Here is a 27,584-nt window from a genome sequence, read left to right as displayed (position 1 = left end):
AGGAAATGACCTGGGAGGTGGCCCGTTCTAGGACTACCCAGAACCATACCTCAGCTCAACAGATGTAAGGTTATTCCCTACTCATAAAAATGGCCAAGACTGTCGGACTGATTTTCGAAGACGTATCGTCAGCTAGCACGGAAATAACGAACCTACTCAGAATGTGCTAACCGCCTTTCGGCGCAGAATAGTTATGTAAAATTTCTGTTCAGACCCAAAATTGGCTTAATAGTTTGCTAGAGACCGCAAAGGTAAACTCTTTTGAATTTTGGCGCCTTGTCAGCCAAATATCTGGCCAAAATCCGATTAAAAAGCTTGCTCTATGTCTGAATACACTTTATGTAAAATGTTTCAACCAAACATTGGCTGAGTAATTTGGTAGAGACCACAGAGATCAAATTTTGACCTCTAAACACCTATTGGTTTGGGCTCAAATCAAATTAAAAAGTTTAATCCATGTCCAAATAACCAACATCTAAAATTTCAAATGTTTAGACCCAAAATTAGCGGAGGAGTTTGGTAGAGTTTTCAAAGGTCAACTCATTAAACTTTAATCCCTTGACAGCAAAATGTTTGGCAGAAAACCGATTAAAAAGATATTTCCAAATCCAAAGGGGTCTCACTTAATCCCGAGTTTGTAGACTGAAAATTGACAGAGTAGTTTGGTAGGGAAATGTAAACACACAAACACACACAGAGACAATTTCACTTTTATAGATATACTAGCAGTTTGGTTGAATCTGCAAAACTCTGCAAAAGAAAACTCTTTCAACTTTGACATTTTGGCAGCCGAATTTTCGCCCAAAACTGATTAAATGCGGGCGATATGCCTTAATACTCGTTATGTAAAATTTCAAATGTTTAGACCAAAAATTGGCTGAGCAGTTTGCTAGAGACAACAAAAGTCAAATCGTTTGAATGTTGACCTCTTGGCAGCCAAATTTTAGGCCGAAAATCGATTAAAAAGCTTGCCCTATGTCTGGATACCCCTTTTATAAAATTTCGAATCTTTAGATCAGTAATTGGCTGAGTAATTTGGTAGAGACTGCAGAGGTCAAACTGTTTTCAACTTTGACCCTATATTTGACCCCTTAACATTTATTGTTTTAGGGTCAAATTAAATTAAAACGTTTGATCCATGTCCACGTAACCTATATTTAAAATTTCAAGTGTGTAGATCCAAAATTGGCGGTGGAGTTTGGAAGAGTTTTCAAAGGTCAAATTGTTGAACTTTGACCCCATGACAGCCAAATTTCTGATCGAAAACCAATCACAAAGATTTTCCACAATCTCACTACCCCTTATGATAAATCTCGAGTCTCTACATCGAAAATTGACGGAGAAATTTGGTTGGAAAATGCGCGCACACACACACACACACACACACACACACACACACACAATTTCACTTTTATAGATATATACAAAGATAGATATAGATTAGGTTGACAAGAAAGTTCTTGCGGAATGTATAATTTTCATTCAAATGATGTATTTTTAATAAATTTTCGTTACAATACTTTACATATCATTTTAAAGAGCGCTTTTCGCTCTATCTAATCCTTTAAATTGCACTCGTTTTAAACCAATTGTGGCTTTTTTCCGAACGTTGAATACAAGATGGATTAAAAGCAAATTTGCACAATTTTTATATTTTAATTCAAGTTAAGCTGAAAAGCTTCTGAAACAGCTTTTAATATCAATGAAGAATTTGGCCCAAGAATAACTACTGAACGCACAGCACAATGGTGGTTGAACGTAGTGGTCGACCATCGGATGTTAACAATGATCAATTAAGAGCCTTAGTCGAAGCCAATCAACGCACAACTGTTCAGGAACTTGCTTCTGGATTAGACGTAACGTATACGACGATTTCCATCCATTTGGGGAAGATTGGAAAGAGAGAAAAGCTTGATAAATGGGTGCCTTACAAATTGAACGATAACCAAAAGAAACGCCGTTATGAAGTGTCACCTTCTCTTCTTTTACGCAAGAAAAACGACCTGTTTCTCGAGCGGGTTGTGACTTGTGACGTGTAATGAAAAGTGGGTTCTTTACGACAACTGACGACGCTCAGCTCAGTGGTTAGACGCCGACGAAGCTCACAGATATTTTCCGAAGTAAGAGTTGCACCAAAACGGCATGCTGACTGTTTTGTGGTCTGCGACTGGTCTGATTCATTACAGTTTTTTTTTTATGTAGGCGAAACCATTACGGCGGAGAAGTACTGTCAACAAATGAATGAAATGCATCTGAAATTTTGGCAACAACACCCAGCATTAGTCAACATAAAAAGTCCAATTCTCCTCCACAGCAATACCTCACAACACGTTGCTAAACTGATACTGCAGAAATGGAACGAATTAGGCTACGAAACGCTGACTTATCCGTCATACTCTCCAGACTTCTCACCTACCGACTAACCATGTTTAAAGCACCTCGACAACTTTCTGCGTTAGAAATGCTTAAAAAAATAAGCGATACGCTAAAAAAAGCCTTCGCTATCAGAACGCAAGATTTTTACGTTACTGGCATGAATACACTTGCTTTAGTTGGTAAAAGTATGTTGACTCTGATGGTGTTTATTTCGATCAATAAATTTTTGTTTGAACTGAGATATGTTCATTTGAATTTAAAAGTTTAAAACCGCAAGAACTTTCTTCCCAGCCTGATATTTTCAAAATAAAGATTTAAAACAAATATTCTAATTATTACAATATATATATATATATATATATATATACAGGGAAGTCACTGGTTATTATGTTCTGTCATTCAAGAATAAGAGTTCATCTGTCAGGCCGTCGGTGAGACGCTACCGTGATGAAAGGAAATGGTGAAAATTGAGCAGAATTCGATTATGTAATGGGATGGTTCAACAAGAACTTGTTTACATTGACCTTGAAACACACTATGTTTAGTTAGTTGGGAAGCCACCCCGTGCTATTGTGTTCCACAGTGAGGCAGCTCGGGAAAATAAACTTTGTTTGTGTAATTTGCGTTTAGTTTTAAGCACACATAGATTGTGGACGGGGAAATTGTTGGCAATGGTTATATCTAGGCGGGTGTTTGATGTGAGTGTTTTATAGGGGGGGGGGCATAGATTAAATCATAGTCGAGCACCTGCCATAAAAATATCGATAAAACAGAGACACACTCGGGACGTCTCTTCTGTGAGAAAGAAGTATTAAAGAAGAGAAAAGAGATTTCGAAGTTATAAAACAATCCGATTATAAAAAATAGTCTGATTCTATTTTTTGCTAAAATTTAAATAAATTATTATACGGAGAAAAAAGTCGAACAAAAATATTATTGGGGATTTTTTTTTAGGAACGTCAAGTGGTACCGTTTTAGTTTCCAAATTCTGATGTGTCTACAATGATACAGTGATAAGCTAATTCATTCTCCCGAATGAAGAGGTTATACTTTGGGGGAAGGCTTGTATGGCACCGAATAGAGCTATACTTCACTCCGATCGAAGGACTAAGCGCCCCGTCGCTAGGGTTTTGAATACATTAAAGTGGACGGTTTCGGCATCGTGTTTTTTTTCTTCTTTCTTCTTTTTTTTTTGAATAAAGAAAGAGACAATGGAGAGAAATAGTGGAAGAAAAAAAGAAAGAAAGAATGAAGAGAATCAAAGTAGGAAGCAATAAGAAAGAAAAAGAGAAGTTACAAGACGACAGACATTTCTCCGGGGCGGAGCGAATTCTAACCGACTTCGGTGTTGGGCGGAGCAAACACGGAGGACGCCGACTGCCGGTGGAGAATGAAGACGGAAGGAGAGGGGAGGAGGAGACGGAAAGGGCAGCAGGGGTCGTCTTAGGTGTTTTCGGAAGAAGGGGGTTGGGCGGCAGAAGAAGAGCTGAACGCCCGACGGCGTAAGGGCGTCGGTTGCACCAGCGACTTCTCAGCGGGGGCCACAGTAATTCAAGCTACTTATAAAAAAAAGCACGAGCCACCGACTTCGATGTGGAGAGACGCTAACATGGCCGACTTTATTGTTCGCTGACGGTGTCTGACTTTGCCGCTGGCTACACGTTTCATTTAAAAAGAATTTTAAAAGAATGAAAATAAAATCATTGCAAATTTCCTTTTAATTTTTAATTTTTGTTTAAAATTTAATCATAGTTATATTTGCGATTCCGTAAGTAATAATTTATATTTAAATATTTTACGACATGAAACACCCGTTACAGCAGAACGATTTCAAATAAATAATTAACATAATTATTATTTAGCTGATGACTATGTATGGTAGGCACGGCCAAAACGGAAGAAGAGACCAAGTATTTTTTACGGAGTCTCTCTTTAAAAATCTACCAAAATCAAGTAATTATCCATAGGAAATATACACCGATTATTAAGTGACGAATGAACTTTATAAAGTTGTAGTTTTTTTTCATATATATATATATATATATATATATATATATATATATATATATATATATATATATATATATATATATATATATATATTTCATCAAATACTTTTGCAAGCAAAATCCGATCCCGCATTTTGCTAAATCCTACCCTCTGATGAGAAGGAAAATATTTCTTCGAAACTCCGCGGATTAAGGACTATCAACTTATTTAGTGTTTCCTTTTCAAATTAAATATGTTTTTAACTCTTTTTCAAAGTTTTTTTAAACATGTTTTATTAACTACTTGCTCTTTATATATATATATATATATATATATATATATATATATATATATATATATATATATATATATATATATATACATGGTGCCCGGAAAACTCGTCTCCGGAAAAATGGTACCCGGAAAACTCGCACCCGAAAAAATTGTCCCCTTCTGCTAGGTAGGAAAACTGTTCCTTTATTGAATAAATATCGATTGAAAACACATTTTATGGCCGTTCTTGAAGGAGATATTGAGCTTCAAAGAGACTATGCACCCCATAATATATTTTTTAAAATATTTTTAACTCGTTTTAAAAAGAATAAACTTGATCACGGAGTAAAGACACGAAAAACGAAACCATATATTTATTTTAAAAAATACTTTAGTTTAAACACTTTTTGTGTTATTACGAAACAAAACTAAAAGAAAGAAAACACGAATTATCAAAGAGAGCAATTATTTCATTTAGAAGAATTAATTTAGTTTAAACAATTTTGTGTTATTACAAAACAGTAAAAAAGAAAACACGGTACTTATGTATTTTTGGTACTGTGCTGAAATAATAACGTTAATATTTCGAAAGCCATTCTAAACACGGGGAAGGGAGGGAATCGTTTACAAGTCATTTCGGGGACACTTATGCAGTATGCAGACGGCGGCTATTGTTAGAGGGCGAAAACTCCAATTTCTTCTTGATCAAATAACGCGACTAATAAGTAACAAACAAGATCTTTTTCCGAACAGAAAAATATTTGAAAACCAAAACATTTATTGTACAAAAATGTATCAATATAGAATTGCAAAAATATTTATTTAAAAGTCTGCGTAAGAAAATATGATTTTAATAAAACAATTTTGTAATAAAAAAAAACATTAGATTTTTATAAAGTAAAATAGTTTTTTTATTAGAACAAATAAATAATTTGAATGAAACGTCTTTTTGTATCAAAGGAACTTTGAAGGCGTACCACATTGCGACAGTTTACTGAAACGCACCAAGTGGCCGCCGTGTGCATACTGCAGAAGTGCTTTTGTTGTTTCGTGAACTAAAAAAAGTGTTAAAACTAAATTAATTTTTCGGTTCTTCACGGGGAGCGTGGATCCTGCATAAACGGTGTTTTTATTTAATGATTGCTCCCTCAAAGCGTTTTTTTTCACTTTCTTCGTATATATCTCATAGACTTTATTTTTAATCGCGCGTGTATTTATTTTATTTTTTTAAAATTTTTTTCTTTGGGTGAATTTGATTCATACTTTTATTTTGTGCTTGTTTTTATCTTATTTTTATTTAATTTTATTTATTTTTTTAAATTATTTTCTCAACTAAATATTATTTTTTGTTAAATTATTTTTCATACATATTCAAATAGTGCTTTTGTACTCCCACCTTTTCTGGCCTCAAATAGTGCTTTCAAAAAGTTTTCGTGATTAATAAAACCTTTTGCGCATGCGCTTTGAGGGAGCAATCATTAAATAAAAATACCATTTATGCAGGGTCCACGTTCCCCGTGAAGTACCAATTTTTCTAAATAAAATATTTGTTTTCTTATTTGATGACACAAAAAGTGTTTTCTTTTTGTGTGTTTGTTTCCTAATATCACAAGAAATGATTAAAACTAAAGTATTTTTTTTATAAATATATGGTTTCGTTTTTCGTGTCTTCCGTTCGGTTTCGTTACATAATCAACCGTATCCACTTCCGGTAGCTTGATTTTTTCCGAGCAGTGATCTTATACATTACCTAAAAATTAACACATTTATTTTCTTTTGGAGGAGGGGGCTCGTTTTAAAACTATATCTACCTCAGTATTTTCCTTAATTTTCTATTTTGGAGCGATTATCGAGACTTCTAAGACGTGATCTTCTTATGTCGGACATTTTTTGTTCAAATGTAACACTTGACATTACTTGCTTTTTGTTGTTTTTTTTAAGTAAATAAACTCTTTAAAATAAGTTGAAACACCAAAAACTCACAAAGCTACGTAGAAAACGAAAACTTAGAAAAATCAATTTAATGTTTTTAAAACAATAGTAAACAAGTAAAAATATTTTTTTAAATATTATGGGATGTGCATTCTCTTTTCAAGACAATATCTTCTTCAAGAACGGTCATAAAATGTGTTTTCAATCGATATTTATTCAATAAAGGACCAGTTTTCCTACATAGCAAAAGGAGACGAATTTTCTGTGTACGAGTTTTCCGGGGACGAGTTTTCCTAAATTCATTCCTTTTATATAACAGAGATCACTTTAATTCCCATTCCCTTCCCAAACAGTTTCAATATTTTATCTCTCGCTGCACTATTATTTCGCTCCTAATGCAGGTTTTGCTAGATGTCTTATCCTTATTATGTTATCTAGCATCTTCTTTCCTCTTATGATGGGAAGCATTAAGTTTTGAAATAGAATGGTATAAAGAGTTTTACTTATCCTGTACCCCTAATTGATGTATCATATAATCCATAAACATTAGCATGCATTTTTATAATTTAGTTTTCTTATTTTACTGATACTCCACACACACACGCACACACACATTATATATATATATATATATATATATATATATATATATATATATATATATATATATATATTTATATATATTGAGTCTTGACCAACGACCAAAGTTAGAAGTAATCTGTGTGTGTATATATATATATATATATATATATATATATATATATATATATATATATATATATATATATATATATATATATACAGATTACTTCTAACTTTGGTCATTGATCAAGACTCAATTTCTAACGGAAAATTGTCTGATGAAATCCCTGTTGACAATGGTGTCAAACAAGGTGATATTCCTGCCCCTACTCTTTTCTCTATATATTTTGCTGCTCTGCTTGCTCATGCGTTTCGTGATTGCGATAGGGGTGTCATGTTAAAGTTTCGAACCACAGGTCGCATTTTTAATCTTAGAAGATTTAATGCCAGAACCAAGCTACATCATGTCTTGGTCAAGGAGTTACTGTATGCAGACGATGCTGTTTTTTTGTCACACACTGAGACTGATATGCAGCATATAATGACTAGCTTGCTGACTCCTGCACTGCCTTTGGTCTGAGGATTAGTCTCTCTAAAACAAAGCTGATGTTCACTCCTGCACCGGGCCAATCATACGTGGAGCCAAACATCATGGTCTGTGGTGCTAGACTGGGTGTGGTTGATTCATTTGTGTACCTTGGTAGTTCTCTGTCGAGGGATGGCTGTCTTGACACTGAAATCCACAGGCGAATTCAGAAAGCATCTGTTGCTTTTGGAAGGTTGGAAAAGAGAGTGTGGTCTGATCGTGGCATCACAGACTGGACTAAGATCTGCGTTTACAAGACTTGTGTGCTGACCACATTGTTGTACTCATCGGAGACCTGGATATTGCATCAAAGGCACATTAAGTGGCTTGAATGATTTCACCTAAAATGCTTGAGACATATCTTAAACATCAAGTGGCAAGCACAAGTACCCGATACTGAAGTCCTCATGAGAGCATGTTGCTCTAGTGTTGAGAACTTTATAATCAGATTTCACATGCGTTGGGTGGGTCACTTGGTTCGAATGAAAGATTGTAGGCTGTCAAAACAACTTTTTTACGGGGAGTTGGAAAATTGCAAGCGCTCTCAACACAAGCCTAGGAAGAGATTCAGGGACTTTACAAAGAATAATTTGAAAGTCTTACAAATCGACATCGACACATGGGAAGAACTTACTCTGCAAAGGCCGAAGTGGAGAAAGCTTGTACGTGAGAGTTGTGACGCTCTATAGAAAAGAAAGCAGGCCCACAGTAATCTGAAGCGAAAGCTTCGCAAAGGTTTTATTGATGGTCTCAACCATGATACACAGAGCTGGAAGTGCGACACTTGTGAACGAGTGCTTTTGTCAAAAGCTGGCTACGTCAACCACCTTAAGTCGCACAAAACTCCTGTTCAGGTCAACTTTGCACCTATTAGTACAGACCAAATGATCTGTTTGACATGCAGTAAAGTTTGCAAGTCTACTGCTGGTCTGAGAAGACATGTTATTGTTCATAGGAATACCCTTCAAGATCCAGAGGAAGTTAACTCGATGGAAATTGCTCAATTTGTGTGTCACATCTGCTTCAGGAAGTGCAAATCTGCGGCAGGGGTGCAGAGTAATCTGAGATGGCATGGACGGCAAGATTGAAAGAACTCAGTGCGACGGCGATCATCTGGAAAGATGCAGCAATCATCATCATATATATATATGTGTGTGTGTGTGTGTGTGTGTGTGTGTGTGGAAGAGAGAGAAAGGGGGAGAAAAGCAGAGAGGGAGAAAGAGAGAGAGAGAGACAGAGAGAGAGAGAGAAAGAGAGAAAAGACGCTGGTTTAATTCGCGTAATTTGCCACTAATAGCGTTTAAACGAAGAAATCAATATTTCATGCTGAATAGCCAACTTTACTTATTTTGTTGCACCATATTCTTCCGCAACAGAAACATGTTTTTGCTTTAGTTTTATCAAAATGTTTACTCCGACCTGAAAGGTTGGTAACAGGGAGACATTTTTCAATATTATCAAATATTATCTGAAAGTACATCCTTTAAACTCCTCGGCCTAACGCTCTCAAGAAACATGAGTTGGAACAATTACATTGAGAGTATCGCCAGAACCGCTGCGAAGAAGGTAGGTTCTCTCTACCGTGCTAGAAAGATACTAACGCCCGAAGGTAACTTATACCTCTATAAGGCCACTATTCGCCCATGCATGGAGTATTGTTGTCATATTTGGTCTGGTGCATCTGCCACTAGTCTCTCGCTCCTAGACAAGGTTCAAAAGAGAGTCGACAATCTGATAGGTCCTGAACTGTCATCTAAACTTCAGCCCCTGTCCCATCGACGAAATGTTGTATCCCTCTGCCTGTTCCACAAGTACTTTAACGGTGAATGCTCTGACGAACTGCAAGCACTTGTGCCCCCTTGACGTAAATACCCTCGACAAACCAGACAAGCAGCTAAATCCCACCCTTTCACAGTAGAGATCCCTAGATGTAAGAGAGCCTTTTACTCCAGTAGTTTCTTCCCCAGGACAGCTAGACTTTGGAATTCTCTGCCGGGTACCTGCTTCCCCAACTCTACTGACATGCAGAAGTTCAAGTGCAACGTGAACCGACATCTTGCTGTCCAACTCCCTACAGAGTACCCCTGATGCCTATGTCCCTTATAGTAGCACCCTACATCAAAGTGGCAATGTGCCTTGTTTGGGGTGAAAATGTAATAAAAAAAATAATATTCTTAAAAGAAAATCAGCTTATGTTATCGATAAAAAAGACACACCACTGCGCCCCTTATATAGCTATCAGATTAAACATTATAGTTAATTAGTATTTTAATTTAGTAAAGTTATTTGAATAGTTAATAAAATATTTCCATTTACGACAAGTATTTAAACTGTTGTTTTACTATAATGATGTAAGAGGCAGTGATTGTTTCTTTTTCAGTTATCTATTAAAACATTTAAAAATTTATTTAAAGCACGCAAACTTGTAAATGTTTGACAGAATAACTTTCATTTTCGATTACATATATTTAATTTAACAATACGGTGCTACAGTTGAATATTTAAATGAATGCAATATCTTGGAATCTCTAGGATTAAAAATAATTACTTCAAAAAGTTATTTAACATTGTATCATGTCATTAATAAGATTTACGTTCATGCAGCAATATTATCAATAATTTAAATTATAATAAAGTTTAAACTAACATAAAATAATTCAACTCCATTACTGCAAAATGTTTGTTCTCTGTTAATGTCGTATAATTATTATATTTATTTGGAACTAGCTCCCACTCTTATATAGCCATTCAATCACCGCCTGAAGGAAAAGTGATTCCAATCCTGTAAAACTTTATCCATTTGCTTAGTATTTTAAAATATTGGAGATCAGTCTTCTGCATCTCATTACATAGCAATCAGTTTCATACGCGTAAAAATATAAGTTGTTTGAATCTGTGACATTTCAAGAAAACTAATCTACCTAATAACAAACAATGTGGGTTTCTCTCTGCACGATTAAGAGCTGTGCTAATATCACACAAGATTATCGAATGTATTGGCGGAGAGTCCGTTCCGAGAGTAATAGCTCTTGATATGTCAAAATTTAGTAATAGAATATCTGGAAATGTCTTTTCAAACATAAAGCGCTTTCCATCTGATTTATGAAAGTACTCGTGAATTGGCAGAAGGTTGATTATCAACATTGGCGTACCTCGCGAATTCATTTGGAGTCTAGAATAGCTCTCGATATGTTTAAATTTAGTTATAGAATATCTGGAAATGTCTTTACACACAGAAAGTGCTTTCTATCTGATACATTTATGAAAGTAGTCGCAAATTAGCATAATACTGGATATTAACGCGGGTGTGTCACGTGGATCAATTTTGGGTCGAATTTATTTTCCAATAGTCATTAAATCACTTTCCAAGATCATTAGTTGATTTTTATGTAAAAGACGCGATGATCCATGGCAGCAAATTCAAGAGCAATGATGATCAATACTATTCTGATTCTCTCTATTCCGACTTGGAGCACGTTAAGCAATCAGAAAATACAGAAATACTTTTAATACATCTAAAAAGAAGCAACTCTCCTTTCATTACCAACGCTCGGATTCCAACTTTGCCTCACTTGAAAGTTGGGGCACACCATTTTGTTAAGCGCCCAAGACTAAGCTTCACGCAATACCTGGTGGAAAACTTACATTAGATTTGTTGTAAAGGTTGCGAAAAAAATGGCTGTGTCCTTCTACTGCCGAAGAAATGATTTTTCTCGTGAGCACCATTCTCTATTTATATGAGAGCCAGATAGTTTTAAAATGGAGTGTACTCTTTCTACATCCAAAAAGATGCCGTTCAGAGTACTTTCTTCTGCCTTGACAGATTACAAAATCGGCTTCGTATCTAATGGGGAGGGCGATTCTCTTCTCGTTGCTTAAATTTTATTTTTCATCGAAAAGGCTCTGCTAATCAAGTTATTTTCATGGAAGATGTTCAATTGAGTTCCAATCTCTGGTTTCTCTTATCAAACATCCATAGCAAAAACTCGTCTAACTAAAAAATAGTATAAGATATGGGCCAAAAAGAGTCTTCAATCTAATAGGTTCCACTTTCTCAACTAAGGTTGTTTTACAAATATTTTATTGGAATATGTTCTGATGAACTCGTTGCACTTATGTCCCCATCGACCTACATAAGCCGACAAACTCGCTTAGTAACAAAATCACGCCCATTCACTGTTGAGGTCCCTAAATGTCAAACAGCTTTTTACTCTAATAGTTTTACTCTAATAGTTTCTCGAACAGTTAGACTTTGGAATTCTTTTTCTGTTACCTGCTTCCCTGACTGTACTGATATGCAAAAGTTTAAATGTAATGTAAAATAACATCTTGTTAATCCTTCGTAGACATGGTCCCAACTAGTAGCCCCTTATGCGTCCAAGTGGCAATATGCCTTGTTAAGGGTGAACGTCATTTATCTTAATATTGTTATTCTTGGTAATAGTCAGAACTTCGTCATTTCATTGTAATTCTGTTTTCTTCATCAGTTAGTCTACTATACGATATTAATATCATAAAAAAACAGTAGCGTTTGTGACAACCTTTTATTTAAACTTCGTTATTATGTTACCAAACATAGAGCGAAAATGCTCTTTAAAATGATATATAAGGCAAAGGTGTAATAATGAGAACTTATTTGAAAATACATCATTTGAAATCAAAATTAAAAATACTTTAGTTACCAAACAAAACTAGTCTCATCGCAAGTGCTATATCCGAGAATGGTGGTCCTCTCTTTTGCTGATTCACGCAGAATTTTAACTAGACGTAACTAACTGCCTGTAGGCTTTGCTTGGAACATGACGTCAACCGCCAGCTTTCGCCAAGCATTGCCGATTTACAACGTGTAACAACACTACGCAAGGAAAATACTGAAGAAAACATTTAAATATGTAGAAAAATGCGAGCATGAAAAGACGTATGGTTAAGATTAAGCTAAGAAAAGTAAAAGGATTAGTTGTTAAAACTGGAAAAAAAGACAAGATATTCCAGTAAAAAATATAATAAATTGATAACTTTAAATATTGAAGCATCAATATTTTAAAAACATTCAATTTAACATTATATATAAATTTTGAATGCTGCAATAATATAAGTTATAAATTTATTACATTTTTACTAGAATATCTTGTTTTTTTCTCTTCTATTTTTAACAACTATACTTTTACTTTTCTAAGCTTAATCTTAAACATATTACTTTTCATGCCCGCATTTTTTCATGTAATCCATTATTTTTTCCAGGTTTTGTTTTGAAATAGTATTTTCTTTTTGTGTTCAATATCATACGCATTGTACACAATTCATAAAAAATGATTACCAACTTCTAAAATTTACTAAATAAAAATCAAATAAAAGACGTAATCCAGTAAATAAACAGAAGGAAAGGACAAAAAAGAGAGAAACAGAATTAAAGGGCGACGTCGTAATCGAAATATTGTCAGCCCTAGTACGGCAAAGCGTATCACTTTTGTTAACTCTTTCTATATAACTCATATAAGATGGCCTGCGAGCGAGATTCCCGCTATGATTTATGAAGGTGTTGACGACGAAAATGTTGCTATGGTAACCAACAGCTAATCAGAAGAACCCGTCCTCACGTTCTTTACTAATTCTGAGGACTTTTGAACACCAGTAATTTATTATAACTTTTGCTTTAATGAATGAAAATTAAAAAGAAACATTTCGAAATATAGCTGAGAAGGTGACCTATGAACTGTAAAAGTTGTTTACAATTTGGTCACAAAATGAGTGAGCGGTGAAGCTTTAAAGCAGTTTTACATCAGTAAAACTAACACTTAAGTATATATTTAAAAACTACTGTATTTGAATGATAATAAAGTCAGCAGGAAAAATATTGAAAATAAAAAAGAAACAGCGAACTACCGTAACAATTTCTGTTTTATTCTTGTAAAAAAAAATTAAGTGAAAAAGTAAACAAGTTGCATTTTTTAACCATTTTTTTTTGATCAAACTAAATAAAAAAAATCTAATAAGAAAACCATTTTTTTTTTTGGTTTTATCTTATTTTCAACAAAGGTTTTTAAAAAAAGCAGTTTTTTTTGTTTTCCATGCATTTTCATGCATTTTCATGCATTTTTTTCTTTATTTTTGTAACTAAAGTAAACTTTTTTATTGTTATTTTTTTCTTTTCATGAACAATGTTTTCTTCCTGTCGGGTGGGGCTGGGAAACCGATTTTTAAAAAATTGAATTAAACTAAGACAGTTGGGATATTCCTTTAGGATTAAGTAGACTTTTCTATGGTTGCATCAGATTATGTTGAAGTGAGGTTAGAATAAACAGCGGATGTGGAAGAAACTTCGCTAACTCAACTGGGTAACTTTCCGATATATGGTTTAAGATGGAGGCAAAATGATCATTACTAAATTTCTTTCTCCACATAAACTCGAACAGATAACTGTCAAGAAGCTCTCGGCTGGTCCCATTGATTTTTTTCCCCCCCCAATGTTTTCCCCAACGATCGTCTGCTCCTTTCCTGCGCATTGATCGGCGTCTTACATCAAGATTACAGTCAAATTCAAGCGCATGACGTCATGTTCCAATAAAAATCGAGCGGACGGTTAGTTACGTCTGGTTCGAATTTTGCACAAGTATAGTTTTGTTTAGCCATATATTTAGGATCCGATATTAAGACAATTAAAACCCACTTATATAAAAAAACTAATTTCGGTGATTACCTTTTTATTATTCCTAATAGAAATCAGAATCAAGACAAATTGAAATGCTATTTGCGAGAATCAGAATTCTCTGTTTTATTCATCAGCTTGTCTTCGATTCGATATTAGTATAATTAGATCATTAGCTTCGGTGATAGTATTTTATCTAACCTTTGTTAATCTTGGTATCAACCAGAACCAAGTCAACTTGTAAATGTCATTTCCGAGAATTTAAATTCTCTGTTTATCTTTATCGGCCTGTCTATAATTCGATATTACGATCATTAAAACTTCTAAAATACGTTATCGTCGCTGCCAACCTTTAATGTTAACCTAATTATTGTTGGTATAAAACAAAACCTCTTCACATCGTAAATACCATTTTCAGGAATTGGATTTCTATGTTTTCTTAATAAGCTTGTCTATGATCCGATATTTTTTTTACCATTAAACACACTTACCGAAAACTTTAACTTAGGTGACAAGCTTTTATAAAAAAAAAACCCAACACTTTGCCAACTCATCGATATTATTTTCGATAAATTTTTGGTGGATAATGAGATAATATTTTATCGTATTAAGTTTTGATTATATTCACAAAATATAATTTTATCTATAATGTGAATTTTATCTATGATGTGAATTTTATCTATGATGTGAATTTTATCTATGATGTGAATTTTATCTATGATGTGAATTTTATCTATTATGTAAATTTTATCTATGATGTGAATTTTATCTATCATGTGAATTTTATCTATGATGTGAATTTTATCTATGATGTGAATTTTATCTATGATGTGAATTTTATCTATGATGTGACTGATGTAAACACAGTCTTTGCGGAATGTTGTTATTGTATCGCAGAATCAAACTAAACTTGTTAGAGGCAACATGACGGAAAAGGTGTACCATTCTTCGTATAATCCTGTGTGGTTAGACAACTTTCTGTACACAGAGATCATAAACACTCAAGAATGATGTTTAGTACGAATTTAAGTCCTCTTTCTCCTGATTGTCATACAGTTTACAATGTTAATCCTATTCTGAAAACCAAAAGTAATCTGTCAAACGAATTAAATGAAAAATTACTTAACATCGGTCGCCTTAACTCATCAATACCATTTTACGTCAGATTAAAGTCAATAAATCACTAGATTCCTGTGGAGTTCCCTACGGGTTGCAGTCACAAGGTCACTGGACCTTGGTAGTCGCTTTAGTGCAGCTCGGCACTCTTTCATGTAGGCAGATTCTTCCCGCGGCCTGCGACGGCTCTCGATAGAAGGGTCGAGAACGAGGTCGGGGAAGGCAGCAGTAACCACGGGGTGCCATGGTTGGTCATCTTGCATATAATGGCTCAGGAAGGCCAGCCTCTCAGCGTCTTGATGACACTTCGTCCGACATTTCCAAGCCTCCCTCACACGGACATTGAATACAGACCTGTCTGCTCACCCAGTGTCTTCCTCTGTCCCATAGAAGCAAGGACAAACGTTCGATGAGAGCTGTTAGGTGTTTTGCAGGCAGGTAAAGTACGGCCAGTTCGTAAAGGATGAGAGGAAAGATGTAAGTGGCGCATGCCTCAGCTCTACCCTTTAAGGAAAGTTTCCTAGGAAGCCACGAATTGACTGCAGCCTCCACCTTTGACTGTACCTCCAACCAATTTTTGTCAAGCTGGAGACCCGGTCCGAACCACCGGACCATCCGTCCAGCTGAAGGGCACTGGGAGGTTGGCGTTGCCACTCCAGACGCCCAACCACAGTCCTACCGGCTTGCTGCGGTTTATCTTGGCCCCTGTAATTCTTTCGTACCGAGCGAGCGCCTCTGACACGATCTCAATATCTCTGAAGCTCGACACAAAGACCGTGACATCATCGGCTAACGCGGATACCTTGACGGCTGAGCCACCGGGTATTGCAATTACGCGCAGGGCCGAATTTGTCTCCTCACGTCTCAGCTTGCGGAGCAGGACCCCCAAAGCCAAGATATAGAGCAGGGGCGATAGCGGACAACCCTGACGAACCGACCGAGAGATAACAAAGGGTTTCGAGCGCTTTCCGTTTACTTACACGACGGCTGTGAGCTGTCGATACATCACGGAGATCCACTTGCAGAAGTCTGGTTTAAAACCGGCAGCCTCTAAGACAGATGCCAAGAAATGATGGTCGACCCTATCGAAAGCTTTGGACTGATCTAAGTTGATCAGCGCGGCTTCCGTGTCGTCATCTATCCCTCCCTCTAGGATCGTGCATATCAAGTGCAAGTTGTTCTGAATCGATCACCTCTTCACAGCATAGTTCTGTTCCGGTTCAACCAACTTGTCGATAACAACCTGCAGCCGATTCGGCAGGACCTTAGCCAAAATCTTTACATCTGTGTTTAGCAGAGTTATGGGCCAGTAATCGTCTAACTCTTCCCCATCATGCCCGTCACCTTTTCTCAGCAATGTGATCACTCCCTTAGTGACTTGCCCCGGGATGGATCCCTGAACAAACCAATGGTTGAACACATCTGTCAGAAGAGGCAGAAACATGGGCGACAGCCTCAAATACTGTTCGTATGGCAGACCATCGAATCCCAGCGATCTGTCACAGCTGACCTGCTTCAGCACATTAAAAACCTCCGCTCCGTCACCCGGCCCTCGCAACTAGCTGCTCTAGCCGCCTTGAGGTGGGGAGAGTCAGCCAAATAGTTGCTAACCTCAAGGACCAGAAGATCGGGCTGCTGCATAAAACGCTCCCCGAAATGTTTTCTAAACCCCTCGCAGATCTCCCTAGTCGATTCCAGGGTGCGTCCATTTAGATGTCTTACCTTTGCAATGTACTTGTCCTAGCCACGCCTAGAAATTTTACGACGTGCGTCAGTGTTGGAGTTGACTGCTTCATTGCCTATCTTTCTAAGCCTAGCTCTGACTATTTTACCTTCATAACGCTCACTATTCTCATGCAGGAGGTCCTACTTAGCTAGTTCATGACTAACCCTATCACCCTCCCCTGTAGCCTGGGCTAGTTTCTGCTCTAGCTTCTTCTTCGTCTTGGCCTTATCTAGTGCGAGGTGCTGGCCATACTTGATGGAGAAGGTTCTAATTTTGGTTTTTAGTCCTACCCACAACTTACTCCTGGTAACCGCCCCCACTAGTGCTTTTTGAATTAACTCTATTGGCTTCTCTTGGAAGTCTTGTATCTCCAGAAGGGAGGTGTTTAACTTCCAGTGAGCCACTAACTTAGACCTATTTCCTAGCTTCAGCTGGGCCATAACTAGTTTATGGTCCATCTGGCCTAGCCAAGTGAACGTGGGACAAGATAAGAAGTCTACTTCGCCTATCCTAACTAACATCCTGTCCAAGTAAGTGTTTGGATAGGAGGAAACGCTATTGGTCCACGTCCACATCTCCCGCCTTGGATGCTCGACCCGAAACCTGTCGACGAGACCGCATCTAGCCATCAGATCAGCCAGGCTGGACTCACACCTCTCCGATCCTCTAGCATCGCCTCCTACCTTATCTATCTCAGGGTCTAATATGGTGTTCCAATCCCCCATTAGCACTATCCGTTTCCAACAATCTACAAACGCGTCAAGCTGACTGAAGAATGAGACCCTCTCACGAGCAGTGGTGGGCGTATGAACCACGATCACCCGAAACACAGAATCTTTTACGGCAACATCGGCCACAGCCAGCCTGTCCACCGCATACCTATGAATAACGTCGACCGTCGCCGAAAAGGTACATTTAACCAACACGAAAACTCCCTTCCCCGCGGACTGCCATATGCTGAGAAAACCTCAAATTCTCGGGCCAGCACCTGACAGTCCACAGAGGAAACGAAATGCGTCTCCTGAATCGCAGCCACATCCACTACCAGGGACAAGAGGTCGTGCCGGAGATGAGCCGCCCGCACCGATGATCTCAAGCCCCTCAGCCAAATTCAAAGCCATGGTACCTACCTAAGGGTGTGTCACACTCAGCTCCGAAGTCAGCCGGGGAGAGGACGCTGATGTTATGTGCCATACTCAAGGTGGTCAGGTTTTTCATATCCTGACCTTCTCTCGCAATGCCGCCGACGTCCAAAGGATAAATTAATTTCATGGCCCTGTAGAGTGACGGATGGACCAACACTGGGACCCTTCCCTTTCATTGTTTTGACAGGTCGTCAAGAGAAGGATCATTTTCTTAACCAGTTCGATTCCCGGAAACGCCCCTTCAGCGCCCTGCAGTCTTGTCCACAAGTTGGTCTTGCAGGCCTCTGGAGTTCTGACAAAAGTTATTAGGAGCGGGGCGTCTAGAAAATTTGAGGGGATATTTACATCTTTCCCCTTCATCTGTTTGTAATCGAGCAGAGGTTTTAAGTTTTTCCTCTGCCGATGAGAAATGTCTGTTGCCACAGATGGAGGGTCTACATAACATAGTTCCTCAGGGGCAAGGGCTTTTAATTTGGTTGATCTGCGATTTATTCTTTTCCTTTTCTTTTTGGGGTGGTGGCTAAGTTTGCATTGGTGTGGGGACAAGTGTTTGTGTGGTGCCTGGTGCCGGTGCTGGTGCTGGTGTAGTGTCTGGTGTTGGTGTGGTGTCTGGTGTGGGTGTGGTGTCTGGTGTTGGTGCCATGTTTGTTGCTGGTGCAGTGTCTGGTGTTGGTGTGATGTCTGGTGTTGGTGTGGTGTCTCGTGTTGGTGCGGTGTCTGGTTTAGGGATGGAAGTGGATTTTGTTGTTAGGGGTGGTGTATGTTCACAGGAAGTGGGGGCCACCTTTTCTTCCTCTTTTCTTCTTTTTAAAAATCTTTCGAATGAACCGGGGAGAGGTGAGGTTGAGTTCTTCTCCCTCTCACTTGTGGATTCATCGTCAGAGGAGCAGTCTTTTCTCCGCTTGATCCGCGTCTCGATTGGTGTGGGGACCGTTGGTTTTGTCTGCTCCTCTAGTTGTAGCTGTTTTTGTTGTTGCTGCTGCTGCTTCTGCTTCTGCTGCTGCCTCTGCTGCACTGTTGTGGTAATTGTTGTTGCTGCAGCTGTTTCGGCGGCATCGGCTGCGGTGGCTGTTGTTGCTGCATTTGCAGAGGCTGCGGCATCGATTTTTGGGCTGGTGGTGGGACTGTGGCGGAAGGGATTATAGGCTTCCGTTTTTGTCTCACTACCGTGCTCCATTCCTCCCCCTTGGCCTCCTGGGTGGTTTGGATTTTCCTTGGAGCTGGGCTTGGTGCCGCAGTTGCCAGGATTGTTGCCGCCTGTTTTCGCGCTGGCGCTGTCTCAGGGGTTGTGACTGCCTTTTGGGTCGTTTGATTAGGGGTTATCCTTTGGGGGCAGCTTCTAACCATGTGGCCCTGCTTTTGGCAGAACCAGCAGTGCGGACGACGGCCCGCCACCACTACCGTCATGCTGTCGTCCTTGTATGACAGCAGCGATGGTAGTGCCTGAACACCCTCCCTCTTCAGCCTCATTGCTATTGTGTAGCATCCCAGGTGAGTCCCATTTTTTTAACCGTACTGGGGTCACCTTATCCACCTCACCGTACTGGCTGAAGAAGCATCCTAGCAGTTCCGCAGGTATTTGGGTTGGCACATTAAATACCTGTACCCGAGTCCTTCTCTTGCCAGGGTATTCGGGCGTTTGTTTGACTCTCCCATGCTTTATTTCTTGGAGAGAGAGTCTCCTTGCATCGTCCTCGGTGGGTAGGAGGATGTCCCACCTGGCGAAGCTCCTATGGTACAGATATAGTACCGGGATGTTGTTTGTGGAGGAGCCCTGCCATGGCTTCCTTCTTCACCCCCAGGAGAGCATCCAATGATGCCATATCCGGGCGGTACGCCCCGTTAATGATTGTTTTTGCTCCTCCTGTTGAGGAGTCGTCCTCTTGGGGAGCAGTAGCCCCCTGGCTGGGGGTATCTATATTGGTGGCCCCCAGGCTGGGGGTGTCCGTTTTGGTTCCCTCTTCTTTTAAAAATCACCGAAAAGAGTGACGTGGAGATGGCGTCCAAAGAAGGGAGCCGACTTTGGCGCAAAAAAAAAAGTGGCGCCAAAAGGCGGAAAGAGGGGAGATAGAACTGAGAGAGGGAGTGGAAAGTTAGTGGAGGGAAGAGAGAAAGTGTTTCCGACCTTCCCTTGCGGGAAGGTCGTAAATTATCAGCTCAGATACCCCCACCCCCGTGAGGGGTGAAAGCAGAGAGACAGACAAAGTGGGAGTGCGGGTATTGGGGAAAAACTAAATAAAGCATCAAAAAACAGAAAAGAGGGGAATGGGGATGTGGTAGAAGGTGACCTCCGAGTAAGGGTTGACCAGGGGTGACAAAACAAAAGAGAGGGGTAATGGGAGGGTAGCCTCGGAAGGTTCTCTAGTGCCCCCCCCCCCAAAAAAAAACAATCGGGGGACCGGATCTCATTTGTACCACCAGTCAAGAGTCTCTTTAATTTTCTATTGCTAACCTAGTGGGATGGGTTCCGTAGGACCCAGTACCGCGTGTGCCATGCCTATGGTGGTAACACGAATTCAAACTTGGCGCCTCGTCGGATGCACAAGCTAGTGTCATGCACCCACTTCCTATCAAAGACCACTCGAGGCAACCTCCCCCAATCGCATCTGATCTTTACTTTAAGCAGATGTTTAAAGTAGACAATCAGATCCCGATCCAGAACAGATATCCATTCGCGGACTCGCTTCATATGTGATCCATATGACCATTCTCGCTACTGCTAGGATCGCCAGAAAACCCATTCTTTTCTCCCTAGGCAGTGGCGGATCAATGTTCTCTACAAAGTATGAGTCGTCGAGTTAAAGCAGGCACATGGCATCGATGCGAGCCGTTACCGCGTTGATGTACCCTAGGAGGGTCTTAAGCTTGCTGCAGCAGAAAAATGCATGACCGACCGTTTCCTTCATGCCTTCGTCGCAGCGCAGGTAATAGACCCGGGTCTATTCGTTGTGCAAGTGGAGTTCGTCAAAAAGGGGCAGTGCGTTCTGAATAAGTCGCCAGGTAAGGGAAAATTATTAGTTGGTAAGAAAGTTCCATCCCGGCGCCCAACTCCACTGGGAGCGGACCTCTTCTAACGACATCCCCATCCACTTCATTAGCGGTTCATTTTTGCTACGCCCCACTAGCTCCCGATAAAGCCTGTTCCTACACTGTTCACGGACAGTGGTCCTCGGCAACGCTCTAAGTGCGGACCGGCATTCGGCGTAAAATTTTTGTTCCCCCCTCGGTCCAAGCTCGGCGGAGACCGAGGGGTCAGATGAGAGATTGGAAAACGAGCTTGCAACCGCAGTGACCCATGGAACGTCTACGTACAGTGAACGGTTCAGGAAGGCCAACCTCTCTGCATGCTTGTGACGCAGGAGATCGGGCAGTCCCAAACCTCCCTGGCTCGGATTTCGAACAGACCTCTCTGCAAACATAATGCTTACCCTCGTTCCACAAGAGTGAGTCGAGGTGCTCCTGTAAGCTGATTCGTTTTTCTGCAGGGAGGGGAAGTAAAGACAGACGGTAAAGGATGAGCGGAAAGACGTATGTAGCACACGCCGCCGTCCGACCCTTCAAGGACAATTTCCTTCGAATCCAAGTCTTGGCAGAGGATTTGTCCTTGGTCTCCACTTCCGACCAGTTTTCTCCAGTTGGAGACCCGGTCCGAGCCAAACACCAAGGATCCGGACCGGGCCATTGGTCCAACTGAAGATGCCCGGTAACGAATTTACTCCGGTTCAGGCACCCAACCACAGACCCACCGACTTACTGCGATTGAACTTCTTCATATCGAGCGAGCGCCTCGGTGACCGCTTGAATGTCTGTGGGGCAAGCCACGAACACGGTAATGTAATCAGCGAACGCGGAAACCCTGGCTCGTGTGCTTCCAGGGAGAGCTATCCCGCGCAGGACTGGTTTAGTCGCCTCATCCCTTAACTTGCGAAGGAGTGGTTCCAACGCCAGGATGTACAAGAGAGGTGACAGTGGACAACCCTGTCGCACCGACTGGAAGACGGCAAATGACTCCGACAGCTTACCGTTGATCTGCACCACTACCGTCGGCCTGTCATACAGTACAAAGATCCACTTGCGGAAGTCCGGATTAAAACCGGTGACCTCCAGCATAGATCTCAGGAACCGATGGTCGACCCTATCGAAAGCCTTGGACTGATCCAAACTGATCAGCGCGGCCTCTGTGTCGTCTTCTATCCCCTCTATGATCGTGGGTATTAGATGAAGATTGTCCTGAATCGATCTCCCCTTCACAGCATAGCTCTGGTCTGGTTCGATCAAGTCAGTGATGACAACCTGCAACCGATTTGCAAGAACCTTGGCCAAAATCTTTAACTCTGTGTTTAGCAGAGTCAAGGGCCTGAAATCGTCTAAGTCTTCCTCCCCACCATGCCGTTGACCTTTCCTCAGCAATGTGATCACTCCCTTGGTCACCTACCCAGGGATGGAACCCTGAACAAACCAATGGTTGAAGATATCCTTAAGAATATGGACCAACATGGGAGACAGCCTCAAGTAGAATTCGTAGGGTAGACCATCAAGTCCCGGGGACTTGTTGCAGCCGACCTGCTTCAACGCAGTAATGATCTCATGTTCCATGACAAGACCATCACAGTTAGCCGCTCGAGCCGCCGTGAGGTGGGGCGAGTCGGCCAAATAGCTGCCAAAGTCTTCGGCCCTGAGTCTGGGTAGTTGGGTGAAGCGCTTCGATAGATCCTTCCAAAACTCCTCGCAAATCACCCGCGTGCCCTTCCAGGTCGTTTACTTTTCGAATGTACCCATCCAAGCCGCGCCTTAGAGCAGCTTTACACTCAACAGCATCTACATTAACAGCCTCATTCGACACTTTCATTAACCTAGCCCTAACTATCTGGCCCTCGTACCGCTTGCTAGCGAAGCGGTTGAGGTCTTGTTAGCTAAGGGCCCCTCCCCTCCACCGGCCGGGTCAGCCTATTCTCTATACGCTTCTTGGCCTTAGCCTTATCTAGCACGAGCGTCTAATCTTAGCTTTGAGACTAACCCACCACTTACTCCCGGTAACCGCCCCCACTAATGCCCGTTGGATTAACTCTGTAACCTTCAATCGGTAGTCCTCTAGCTCCAACAAGGTGCTGTTGAACTTCCAGTATCCGGCCAGTTTAGGCCTAGAGCTCAAGTTCAAACGGGCCATAGCAAGTTTATGGTCCAAGTTTCCTAAGAAGTGAAACGTGGGGCAAGATATGAAGTCTACATCGCCTCTTCTGACTAACATCCGATCCAAGTAAGTACTTGAATGGGAAGGAACATTAGGATGCCACATCCACATCTCCCGCCCCGGGTGATCCATGCGAAATCTGTCGACCAGGTCATACGAAGCTATCAGGTTAGACAGACTGCTGTCACACCACACCAACCCGCTCGTTCCCCCGACCTTATCTATCTTGGGATCAAGGATCGGATTCCAATCACCCATTAGGACTACCCTCTCCGGATCATCTATAAAACTCTCCACCCGTCCAAAGAAGAAAGCCCTCTTCACAGCGGAATTAGGCACGTAAACTGCGACTATCCGAAACACACTTTCATTAACAGCAACATCGACGACAATCGCCCACCCGTCCTCGTCCACGTGAACAACATTCACCGACGCTGATAGAGTACGATTTACCAGCAAGGAGATTCCACGACTATGGGTATTGTCATATGCTGAGTAAACATCGTAATCGTTCTCCAGTACCTGACAATCCCCGTCACAAATAAAGTGGGTCTCCTGTATAGCGGCAGTATCTACCTTGAGAGACACCAGATCTCTAAGCCCACGTGCGGTCTTGCTTCGACATCCGAGGGCCCTCACATTATAGGTAGCCAAGTTTAAGGCCATGGTCACCTACCTTATTCAGTGTCACACAGGGCCTGAAGTCCCCGGGGGTAAGGACGTGGAAGGCCTGTTCAAGGCTTCCGGTCAGTACGTCTGTAGAGGGTACTCCATTCTTGGCCACGCCTCCCACGTCTAGGCGGAAAATTAATTTTAAAGCCCTGTAGAAGGAGGGGTGAATATATATAGGGACTCTGCCCTCACATTTAAAAACTAAATTGTTTAGCGAAGGATGTACACCAGTTGCTGACCTGGGATTGCATCCTTCCCAGCGTCTATCCACGCCCAGAGGACCTCAGTCCAGGAATCCCTGTTGACCCTAATAAATGTGGTCAACAAGGGAGCGTCCTTGAACTTGTTTGGGTCGGTGACATTATCACCACCGACGTAGAGTTCTTTAGCTGGTTATAACGGACCTTCTGCTGGCCTTTCAGTTCTGTTGTTGGCTGCAGAGGGTCCGTCTCATATATCCTTCCTCCTGAAATGAAGGAGAGTCTCTTTATTTACTCCGTGCGGATTGGTGGGGTGGGTTTTTCCTTGACTGGAGGGGGAGTGGGTGCAGGGAGAGAGGTGTTTTTTTGGGGTCGTTACTCGACCTTTCTGAGGATGGATTGCGTGGTAGTGTTCTTGGGGGTTCGGGGAAGGAAGGGGAATTGCTCTGGCTGTTTGGGGGAGTGGGATTTGGGGGGTTTCAGCCTTGACTGGTTGGATATTGTCTTTGCAGGTGGGGGTGTCTCCCTTGGATCTCCTGCTTTTCCTCCTCTTCATCGTTCTCTTGCTGACTGCTGCTGCTCTTGTTGTCTCTTCTGCTGTTTTTTTCTCTTCTGTGTCTGTGGCTGTCTCTAGACCCTCCGACGCGATCTCTTCCTCAGATTCTTGGAGCTTCCTCTTGTTTGAGGAAGAGGGTGCATGAGTGCCCATTGGGGTGATTTCGGGTTGGGTTTGGTCGTTATTGGTTTGGGCAGGTTCTTGCTGGGTCTTCCCTTCCTTGTGACCGTTGCCCAACCCGCTTCTGCTGCTGGTTCGGAATTGCCTGCGGCTGGGGCTGTGGCTGCGGCTGTGGCTGCGGCTGCGGCTTGTACCTCTGCTGGAGTTTTGGCGGGTGTTTTGGTGGGGACTTTTCTCTGAGGGTTATCTGGTTGCCTTTTAGGACAGTCCTTGGCCATGTGTCCCCTCAGCTGGCAGTGCCAGCAGTGAGGTTTTCTCCTCTCCAAGATCAGCGTCATGGTCTGCTCTCCAAACTTGAGCATGGCTGGAACGTTGTTGAAACTATCCTTGCCCAGGACCATCCGATTAAAAAATCACAGTCGTTTACAAAAAATACATAGACATTTACAATTAAAATACATAGTCGTTTCCAAAAACAAACAAAAAAAACGACTCACTTAAAATTTTCAAACAATCCTTCATAAAACAAAATTCAACACAAAATAACAATCGATGGAAACTAAATTTGTCTACGTCACCCAACACTTGGGGTTTTCTGAAAAAAAAATATCACCTTTTACTCATCCGAGTGATTTTTATTATGGCCTTTTCTGCTATTTTCTCTACTGCCACTTATGCCACGTCAGGGGAACTCCATTTGCTCCCTGACGCTGGACAGAAACACATTTCACTTTGCTATATTGGAAAAACCTTTTTCCCCAGGTCGGTAACCGCGACTTCCTTTCAAGGCAGCGAAAAATATCGGGATTCCATCCATGGATTTTTCCATGTTGATCCTACTCGAAATCACAGAATCCTATCACCCTAAGACAACACTTGTGCTTTTTTCTTTTTTTTCTTAATCTAAAAAAAACATACATTTTAACATTTCATAAAACAGTTTACATACAATAACATTTTTCCACACCAGAAAAAAAATTCTCACGAAAAAACCCGTACAATTAGAGAAAAAACAATTCCACATTAGCAGAAAGTATCCATTGTTTCTTAACAAACAAAGAAAAAAAATACACATTGGCTTTCCTAAAAGTACGCAAAGCTTTTACAATTTAGCAACATTTTAACTTTATAATTGTTTAACCTATAAATTCATAACAAATATTCGATTGACGTGTTTCTCTGGTAATTGTGACAAGTCTCCTCATTCACACTTTTTGGCGAATAGTAATGCGCCGATCTTCCAAAATGGTAGCCTCATCTTTACGGACAGATGCCTCGTCAATGGCAGAAGGGGGGTGACCAGGTCTGGGAGCTGTTTCCACAGACTTCCGGTCATGTTTGAATTCACGATGCCAGCGTTTTACAAGGTCATATGATGTTGCATTATCACCATAAGCTTCTTTCATTTCATCAAAAGTCTCCTGTGGTGTGCGTCCTTTCAAATACAAAAACCGGATCACTGCTCGACAGTCAACAGACTCCATTTCACACCTGACTCAGTTCAAACATCTGTAAAACAGAAACCACAATTAGTTCAGAGCTGTAAATTGCCACATAACCCGGAGATATAAATCATTGCACATGCAAAATTTCAGTCAGATCAGACAACTGGAAGTGGGTCAGAGGCATTACTTATTGCACACCCTTCGTACTTAAAATATTAAATCATGTCTTTAAAATCCGTTGGTTCGCAATTACAAACATTGCTTCAAAATTATATTATTTTTTATATGAATGTAATATTAACACGACGATAATGAGAAATGGTATTCCCACGAAATAGAGAAATAAAACGTTTCGTCTTGTATAAGAACACACAACCTGGTTTGTTCCTTTTTATTTCTACCCCCCTCTCTCTCTCTCTCCATATATATATATATATATATATATATATATATATATATATATATATATATATATATATATAATCACGGACTCTCCCGCCGATTCTGACGTATGAGGGCTTGATAACTAAAACATGTTCAATTCGATGTAGCATGCTTACATCTACTCAATCGTAAATGGCATCCGAGTTCCGATATATATATATATATATATATATATATATATATATATATATTACAAGAAATTACTGTCCGCGCTTGAGTTATCTACTGAGCTTGGGTCAGATTGTTTGAATCAGGAAAAGCTGAGTTTGCAAACCCAGTTAAATATTTTAAAAAGTAAAATAACGAAATCCAAATCTAATCCCCGCTCTCTCTCTCTCTCTCTCTCTCTCTCTCTCTCTCTCTCTCTCTCTCTCTCTCTCTCTCTCTCTCTCTCTCCTTGGGTTCAATCGTGGGCACGGTGGGGCATAACTGTTTGCTCTGATTGTACAGAACTAAACAATGGATAACGGAAACTAATGATTGAATGCATCGAGGCAAGAAAGCCTGCCAACACCGGACAGTGCGCGCGCACTTGCACATGACAACGAGGGGACAAAGTATGGTTGGGGAGGGTTAACGGATAGA

Source organism: Euprymna scolopes, chromosome 9 (genome assembly GCF_053919585.1).
Source record: "Euprymna scolopes isolate OS-2025 chromosome 9, ASM5391958v1, whole genome shotgun sequence".
Lineage (NCBI taxonomy): Eukaryota > Metazoa > Mollusca > Cephalopoda > Sepiida > Sepiolidae > Euprymna > Euprymna scolopes.
Note: the sequence above shows the minus strand (reverse complement) of the source record.